This window comes from Oncorhynchus masou, chromosome 29 (assembly GCF_036934945.1).
Source record: "Oncorhynchus masou masou isolate Uvic2021 chromosome 29, UVic_Omas_1.1, whole genome shotgun sequence".
NCBI classification, from domain to species: Eukaryota; Metazoa; Chordata; class Actinopteri; order Salmoniformes; family Salmonidae; genus Oncorhynchus; species Oncorhynchus masou.
The window spans coordinates 90739684-90749683 of record NC_088240.1 but is presented as its reverse complement, the minus strand read 5'-3'; the positions used below and the strand labels follow the sequence as shown (position 1 = coordinate 90749683).

The window sequence follows — 10000 nt, the reverse complement described above, 5'->3', positions numbered from 1 at the left end:
ACCCCCCTCTGTCTAAACCTCTAAATGCCCCTGTATAACCCCCTCTGTCTAAACCTCTAAATGCCCCTGTATAACCCCCCTCAGTCTAAACCTCTAAATGCCTCTGTATAACCCCCCCCAGTATAAACCTCTAACTGCCCCTGTATAACCCCCCTCAGTCTAAACCTCTAAATGCCCTGTATAAACCCCCCCAGTATAAATCTCTAACTGCCCCTGTATAACCACCCCCCACTATAAACCTCTAACTGCCCCTGTATACCCCCCAGTATAAATCTCTAAATGCCCCTGTATAACCCCCCGACCCCACCCCCAGTATAAACCTCTAACTGCCCCTGTATAACCCCCCAGCAGTATAAACCTCTAACTGCCCCTGTATAACCCCCTCCCCCAGTATAAACCACTAACTGCCCCTGTATAACCCCCTCCCCCAGTATAAACCTCTTACTGCCCCTGTATAACCCCCTCCCCCCAGTATAAACCACTAACTGCCCCTGTATAACCCCCCCCAGTATAAACCTCTAACTGCCCCTGTATAACCCCCCCAGTATAAACATCTAACTGCCCCTGTATAACCCCCCAGTATAAACCTCTAACTGCCCCTGTATAACCCCCCCCCAGTATAAACCACTAACTGCCCCTGTATAACCCCCCCCCCAGTATAAACCTCTAACTGTCCCTGTATAACCCCCCAGTATAAACCTCTAATTGCCCCTGTATAACCCCCCCCAGTATACACCTCTAACTGCCCCTGTATAACCCCCCCCCCCCCCCCAGTCTAAACCTCTAACTGCCCCTGTATAACCCCCCCCAGTCTAAACCTCTAACTGCCCCTGTATAACCCCCCAGTATAAACCTCTAACTGCCCCTGTATAACCCTCCCCCCCAGTATAAACCTCTAACTGCCCCTGTATAACCCCCCCCAGTATAAACCTCTAACTGCCCCTGTATAACCCCCCCACTATAAACCTCTAACTGCCCCTGTATAACCCCCCCCAGTATAAACCTCTAACTGCCCCTGTATAACCCCCAGTATAAACCTCTAACTGCCCCTGTATAACCCCCCAGTATAAACCTCTAACTGCCCCTGTATAACCCCCCAGTCTAAACCTCTAACTGCCCCTGTATAACCCCCCAGTATAAACCTCTAACTGCCCCTGTATAACCCCCCAGTATAAACCTCTAACTGCCCCTGTATAACCCCCCCCCCAGTATAAACCTCTAACTGCCCCTGTACAACCCCCCCCCCAGTATAAACCTCTAACTGCCCCTGTATAACCCCCCCCCAGTATAAACCTCTAACTGCCCCTGTATAACCAACATCTATACTGTTTCAACATAATTCACACTGTGACACATCGGTGTTGAGGGTTAAACATCTCTGGAGGAGTAACCACCAGGCCACTTAAAACACCCTGGGGTCTGGTCCCTAATGGCACACTAATCCCTATGTAGTGCACTACTTTAGACCAGAGACCTATGGCACCCTAATCCCTATGTAGTGCACTACTATAGACCAGAGCCCTATGGCACCCTAATCCCTATATAGTGCACTACTATAGACCAGAACCCTATGGCACCCTATTCCCTATATAGTGCACTCCTTTAGACCAGACCCCAGTGGGCCCTATTCCCTATGTAGTGCACTCCTTTAGACCAGACCCCAGTGGACCCTATTCCCTATGTAGTGCACTCCTTTAGACCAGACACCAGTGGGCCCTATTCCCTATGTAGTGCACTCCTTTAGACCAGACCCCAGCGGGCCCTATTCCCTATGTAGTGCACTCCTTTAGACCAGAACCCAGTGGGCCCTATTCCCTATGTAGTGCACTCCTTTAGACCAGACCCCAGTGGGCCCTATTCACTATGTAGTGCACTCCTTTAGACCAGACCCCAGTGGGCCCTATTCCCTATGTAGTGCACTCCTTTAGACCAGACCCCAGTGGGCCCTATTCCCTATGTAGTGCACTCCTTTAGACCAGACCCCAGTGGGCACTATTCCATATGTAGTGCACTCCTTTAGACCAGACCCCAGTGGGCCCTATTCCCTATGTAGTGCACTCCTTTAGACCAGACCCCAGTGGGCCCTATTCCCTATGTAGTGCACTACTATAGACCAGAACCCAGTGGGCCCTATTCCCTATGTAGTGCACTCCTTTAGACCAGACCCCAGTGGGCCCTATTCCCTATGTAGTGCACTCCTTTAGACCAGACCCCAGTGGGCCCTATATAAGGAACACGGTTCCATCATGTGATCTGAGACTCCACCCCCGAGCGGGAACTCATACACATTATGGTTGGTGAAACATAGTGATTTACTTAGTAAGTGAAGAGGCCCATACAGCTGACGCTAGCTGACGGCGGTCAGGTCCTAACTGCCTCAGCTGGGGGGTTTCAGAGGCTCTGGGATCTCGCTGAGATGCAACTCTGGAAGGATTTATTGCCCAAGTCAAGTTCAATTCAGTTTCATTTGAATCTACAATTATAGTAATTAGGGCTCGCAGAGAGAGTGAGAGTAAAGATAGGGAGGGAAAGAGAGAGAGAGGGAGAGATAAAGAGCAAGAGAGAGAGAGAGAGAGAGAGAGAGACAGAGAGAGAGAGAGAGAGAGAGAGAGAGAGAGAGAGAGAGACAGAGAGAGAGAGAGAGAGAGAGAGAGGGGGAGAGAGAGATAGAGAGAGAGACAGAGGGGGAGAGAGAGAGAGAGAGAGAGAGAGAGAGAGAGAGAGAGAGAGAGAGAGAGAGAGAGAGAGAGAGAGAGGTTACAGTCAGTCAGCATAAAGTGTCACTGAGTCACTGAGTCGGGGTGTGTAACTCCTCTGTGGTCCCCTCCCACAGTCCTGCTAAAAACCCGTGACAATACTCAGGACTTGGCGGCCATTACGGGGTCTACAGTTTCAATACAATGTATGAGAGGGACACATAGGGTGTGAGAAACTGCAGCCCATCTGCCTGTCATCTCCTCTGCTGTAATGCCGACGCTAACAGCCCCCCCCAACCCCAACCCCGACCCCCTAACGGAAGCTATTGATGACACTGATTACGCTGTAAAGACATTCGTGCTTCGGCAATGAAATCATATTTATAGAAGATCTCAGGCCTCGACAATGACTTCTATATACAGACGGGGCTTTAACTGAGGCCGCGGTGAGAGAGACGAGCTGAATCTCTGACCTCCTCTGAGGCCGTCCCAAAACGACACCCCCTTATCCCCTCATACAACGCACCACTTACTTCACTGGAGGGGCCATAGGGGGCTAGCTGGTTGGGGTGGGGTGGGGGGGGGGGTGTAAAGTAGGTCTCTGTAGAGGGAATAGGGGTGTCGTTTGGTCCACAGTCTAACAGTCTGAGGAGACAGGGGAGTGAAGCGCTAGCTGGGGGGTTGTGGGGGGGGGTAGTGCTCTGTAGAGGGAATAGGGGTGTCTAACAGTCTGAGGAGACAGGGGAGTGAAGCGCTAGCTGGGGGGTTGGGGGGGGGGGGGTAGTGCTCTGTAGAGGGAATAGGGGTGTCTAACAGTCTGAGGAGACAGGGGAGTGAAGCGCTAGCTGGGGGGTTGTGGGGGGGGGGGCGTCCTCCGTGCTGTTTACAGTGAGCTGCTGTGTATACTGACAGTCCCTGTTGGCACATTTCACCGTCTTAATTGCGAGGGTCATTTATCTCGCCGGTGAGTTTACGCGTCAGAATACGCTATGAGCTATAAACACAAGAGTATCGGGACGTGTGAGTTGTGGAGACACTGACATGTGGCTCTGATTTACCAGAGCATATCTTAATACAGACAATTAACGGGCTTCATTCTGGTTCCTCTCTGTTTAGTTGTACCAGAGCATATCTTAATACAGACAATTAACGGGCTTCGTTCTGGTTCCTCTCTGTTTAGTTGTACCAGCGCATATCTTAATACAGACAATTAACGGGCTTCATTATGGTTCCTCTCTGTTTAGTTGTACCAGAGCATATCTTAATACAGACAATTAACGGGCTTCATTCTGGTTCCTCTCTGTTTAGTTGTACCAGAGCATATCTTAATACAGACAATTAACGGGCTTCGTTCTGGTTCCTCTCTGTTTAGTTGTACCAGCGCATATCTTAATACAGACAATTAACGGGCTTCATTATGGTTCCTCTCTGTTTAGTTGTACCAGAGCATATCTTAATACAGACAATTAACGGGCTTCGTTCTGGTTCCTCTCTGTTTAGTTGTACCAGAGCATATCTTAATACAGACAATTAACGGGCTTCGTTCTGGTTCCTCTCTGTTTAGTTGTACCAGCACATATCTTAATACAGACAATTAACGGGCTTCATTCTGGTTCCTCTCTGTTTACCACACTCACACATGGTGGGCATTATCAGGGGATAACACTCAGACAGGGTGGGCATTATCAGGGGATAACACTCAGAGACAGACATGGTGGGCATTATCAGAGGATAACACTCAGACAGGGTGGGCATTATCAGGGGATAACACTCAGACAGGGTGGGCATTATCAGGGGATAACACTCAGACAGGGTGGGCATTATCAGGGGATAACACTCAGACAGGGTGGGCATTATCAGGGGATAACACTCAGACAGGGTGGGCATTATCAGAGGATAACACTCAGACAGGGTGGGCATTATCAGAGGATAACACTCAGACAGGGTGTCATTATCAGAGGATAACACTCAGACAGGGTGGGCATTATCAGAGGATAACACTCAGACAGGGTGGCATTATCAGAGGATAACACTCAGACAGGGTGGGCATTATCAGGGGATAACACTCAGACAGGGTGGGCATTATCGGGGGATAACACTCAGACAGGGTGGGCATTATCAGGGGATAACACTCAGACAGGGTGGGCATTATCAGGGGATAACACTCAGACAGGGTGGGCATTATCAGGGGATAACACTCAGACAGGGTGGGCATTATCAGGGGATAACACTCAGACAGGGTGGACATTATCAGGGGATAACACTCAGAGACAGACATGGTGGGCATTATCAGAGGATAACACTCAGACAGGGTGGACATTATCAGGGGATAACACTCAGACAGGGTGGGCATTATCAGGGGATAACACTCAGACAGGGTGGGCATTATCAGGGGATAACACACAGACAGGGTGACATTATCAGAGGATAACACTCAGACAGGGTGGGCATTATCAGGGGATAACACACATAGACATACATGGTGTCATTATCAGGGGATAACACTCAGACAGGGTGGCATTATCAGGGGATAACACTCAGACAGGGTGGGCATTATCAGGGGATAACACTCAGACAGGGTGGGCATTATCAGGGGATAACACTCAGACAGGGTGGGCATTATCGGGGGATAACACTCAGACAGGGTGGGCATTATCAGGGGATAACACTCAGACAGGGTGACATTATCAGGGGATAACACTCAGACAGGGTGGGCATTATCAGGGGATAACACTCAGCCAGGGTGGGCATTATCAGGGGATAACACTCAGACATGGTGGCATTATCAGGGGATAACACTCAGACAGGGTGGGCATTATCAGGGGATAACACACAGACAGGGTGGGCATTATCGGGGGATAACACTCAGACAGGGTGGGCATTATCGGGGGATAACACACAGACAGGGTGGGCATTATCAGGGGATAACACTCAGACAGGGTGGGCATTATCAGGGGATAACACTCAGACAGGGTGGGCATTATCAGGGGATAACACTCAGACAGGGTGGGCATTATCAGGGGATAACACTCAGACAGGGTGGGCATTATCAGGGGATAACACTCAGAGACAGACATGGTGGGCATTATCAGGGGATAACACTCAGACAGGGTGGGCATTATCAGGGGATAACACTCAGAGACAGACATGGTGGGCATTATCAGGGGATAACACTCAGACATGGTGGGCATTATCAGGGGATAACACTCAGACAGGGTGGCATTATCAGGGGATAACACTCAGACAGGGTGGGCATTATCAGGGGATAACACACAGACAGGGTGGCATTATCAGGGGATAACACTCAGACAGGGTGGCATTATCAGGGGATAACACTCAGACAGGGTGGGCATTATCAGGGGATAACACTCAGACAGGGTGGCATTATCAGGGGATAACACTCAGACAGGGTGGCATTATCAGAGGATAACACAGCCAGGGTGTCATTATCAGGGGATAACACACAGACAGGGTGGCATTATCAGGGGATAACACTCAGACAGGGTGGGCATTATCAGGGGATAACACCCAGACAGGGTGGGCATTATCAGGGGATAACACTCAGACAGGGTGGGCATTATCAGGGGATAACACACAGACAGGGTGGCATTATCAGGGGATAACAGTCAGACAGGGTGGGCATTATCAGGGGATAACACACATACAGGGTGGCATTATCAGGGGATAACACTCAGACAGGGTGGGCATTATCAGGGGATAACACTCAGACAGGGTGTCATTATCAGGGGATAACACTCAGGCAGGGTGGGCATTATCAGGGGATAACACACAGAGATATACAGGGTGGGCATTATCATGGGATAACACAGCCAGGGTGTCATTATCAGGGGATAACACTCAGACAGGGTGGGAGTTGGTCCACAGAGGAAAAGCAGCCAACAAGTGCTCAGCATATGTGGGAACTCCTTCAAGACTGTTGGAAAATGATTCCAGGTGAAGCTGGTTGAGAGAATGCCAAGAGTGGAAAGTTGTCATCAACGCAAAGGGTGGCTACTTTGAAGAATATACAATATAAAATATATTTTGATTTGTTTAACACTTCTTGTTTGGTTACTACATGATTCCACATGTGTTATTTCATAGTTTTGATGTCTTCACTATTATTCTACAAAGTAGAAAATAGTAAAAATAAAGAAAAACCCTGGAATGAGTAGGTGTGTCCAAACGTTTGACTGGTACTGTACAAACACACACCCTCACATATACACCCTCACCCATACACCCTCACATATACACCCTCACCTATACACCCTCACCCATACACCCTCACCCATATACCCTCACCCATACACCCTCACCCATACACCCTCTCATATACACCCTCACCCATACACCCTCAACCATACACCCCACACAGCCTCTCTCTCAGCTCTAAGCTATGACTAGGAGGGTGTTTTATAGCTCTGTTAAATTAGCCTTTATGAATCCAACATTGTGAGCCACTACTGTTTGTTTCCAGGCAGGATTGATTAAGAGGTTCAATATTGTCAATCTGGTTAGCATTAGCAGACTATGCATGCTACTATCTATCTATCTATCTATCTATCTATCTATCTATCTATCTATCTATCTATCTATCTATCTATCTATCTATCTATCTATCTATCTGTGTCTGTCTGTCTGTCTGTCTGTCTGTCTGTCTGTCTGTCTGTCTGTCTGTCTGTCTGTCTGTCTGTCTGTCTGTCTGTCTGTCTGTCTGTCTGTCTGTCTGTCTGTCTGTCTGTCTGTCTGTCTGTCTGTCTGTCTGTCTGTCTGTCTGTCTGTCAGTCAGTCAGTCAGTCAGTCTGTCTGTCTGTCTGTCTGTCTGTCTGTCAGTCTGTCTGTCTGCCTGTCTGTCTGTCTGCCTGTCTGTCTGTCTGCCTGTCTGTCTGTCTGTTAGGGAACCCTCTCACCATGGTCAGTGAGGCTGTACTCCCTGTCTGTCTGTCTGTCTGTCTGTCTGTCTGTCTGCCTGTCTCCCTATCTGTCTGTCTGCCTGTCTGTCTGCCTGTCTGTCTGTCTGCCTGTCTGTCTGTCTGCCTGTCTTTCTGTATGCATGTCTGTCTGTCTGCCTCCCTGTCTGCCTCCCTGCCTGTCTGTCTGCCTGTCTGTCTGCCTCCCTGTCTGTCTGTCTGCCTGTATGTCTGCCTGTCTGTCTGCCTCCCTGTATGTCTGTCTGTCTGTCTGTCTGCCTGCCTGCCTGTCTGTCTGCCTGTCTGTCTGTCTGTCTGTCTGTCTACCTGTCGAAGACATAACTCTCACATCTTTATCTGTGGCAGAGCAGAGGAATCCTTGGCTCAGAGCTTTTGTCGTTGATTATGAGATGTTCACATCAAGTATTGAATTCAGACAAACTGTTTAGAGCGAGCAGATTACATAAAGGATTTAACCTCCCAGTCGGGGTAAAACAGAGAACGCTTCCTAAACAACGTCAAAAGGACAGACGGACATCTCTGATGAGGGTAAAGACGAAATCTGCAATTGCTAAATCCATTTATATATATATAATTTTTTTTAAACATTTAAATTCCAAGATGTAGCCAATGATTCTTGATGAATATAATAACTTAAAGCTATTAATTTATAAATTAATTTATAATTTATAAAACTTATAACTTAGATAGGATGGACGGTCAAATCCTTGCATCCAAAGCTCTGTCTATGAATTTGAAAGTGGCGACGCCGTCTGTCTCAGCTGTTTTACCGGAACAGTGACGGGGTGTCCCTTTGTTATGTGTTGGAACCCGCGGAGTGCCCCTTTAACTGGCTTCAGAGCCGACAAAAGAACGAAACGTGAAGGGAAACACTGTCAGAACAGCTTCTGATCCTCGGTTTCACCTCCATTGAACTTAAAACAACATGTCTGACTCATTTCAAATGTCATTCCAAATAAACAAACAAACAAACAACAACAAAACAAAAAAGCAGAATGAAACTAAATATAATGAGTTTGTTCTCTGGAAGCTCCCCACGTAATTAAAAACGTATGTTCAAATCACACAACTATTTCAGGATGGGGGCGGGGGGGGGGTTAGTCTGTGAAGCACAGCGACCCAAGACGACAGACGACAACCACTTTCTCATGAGATACCATCCAACTATTTCAGGAGGGGGGGGGGTTAGTCTGTGTCATCATCCAGAAAGACCAGGGTCGTTCTTTAAAGCCCTGAAGCACAGCGACCCAAGACGACAGGCCTAGAACCACTGTCTCATGAGGTACCGTCCAACTACATTTATGTCAGCAACGAGAAACACGGTCAAATAATGACAATAATCTGCAGCACAGATGCTTCTCTACATCGGTTATTTCCTGCTCCCTGCATCGCTCTAGAGGACTGTTTATAATTCAGAGACGTATCCTAGACCCCTCTCTCTCTCTCGCCAAACTACCGAGGAGCGTATTTATACAAAGTGACATCTCTGGGATGGGAGTTATCCTCGTTCATTTAATGATCGCAGTCTGGAAGGAAAGAGGCATCGAGGAACATGTGATTTCACTACTGGTGTGAGGGAGAAGGGTGTGATGATGAGAGAGAGAGAGAGAGAGAGAGAGAGAGAGAGAGAGAGAGAGAGAGAGAGAGAGAGAGAGAGAGAGAGGGAGAGATATAGAGAACAAGAGAGAGAGAGAGAGAGAGGGAGAGATATAGAGAACGAGAGAGAGAGAGAGAGAGAGAGAGAGAGGGAGAGATATAGAGAACAAGAGAGAGAGAGAGAGAGAGAGAGAGAGAGAGAGAGAGAGAGGGAGAGATAGAGAACGAGAGAGAAAGAGCAAGAGAGAATGAGAGAGAGAACGAGAACGAGATAGAGAAAGAGAGAGAACGAGAGGGAACGAGAGAGAACGAGAGAGAGATAATGAGAGAGAGACAGAGAGAGACAGAGAGAGAGAGAAAGAGACAGACAGAGAGAGAACGAGAGAGATAATGAGAGAGAGAAGAGGGTGAAACAGCATTAGACAGGATAAATGAGGTGAGGAGAGGATAGAGGGATGTGGATTGGTCTGTTCAACAGAGATGCCTCAAACACTAGAGGGAATGAACACACTCATAGTGACTGAACTGGAATACAGGCTTCATATATCAGTCTTCTGGAATAAATACTTCACAACTAGAATAAAGTCTTCATATATCAGTCATCTGGAATACAGGCTTCATATATCAGTCATCTGGAATAAAGGCTTCATATATCTGGAATAAAGGCTTCATACATCTAGAATAAAGGCTTCATATATCTGGAATAAAGGCTTCATATATCTAGAATAAAGGCTTCATATATCTGGAATAAAGGCTTCATACATCTAGAATAAA

General features: G+C 47.8%; 1 protein-coding gene across 1 annotated transcript in view; it reads right to left on the bottom strand.

The window, feature by feature from the left end:
• The window catches only part of LOC135519836 (intermembrane lipid transfer protein VPS13B), a 764993-nt gene that overhangs the window by 269457 nt on the left and 485536 nt on the right, over positions 1–10000 (bottom strand).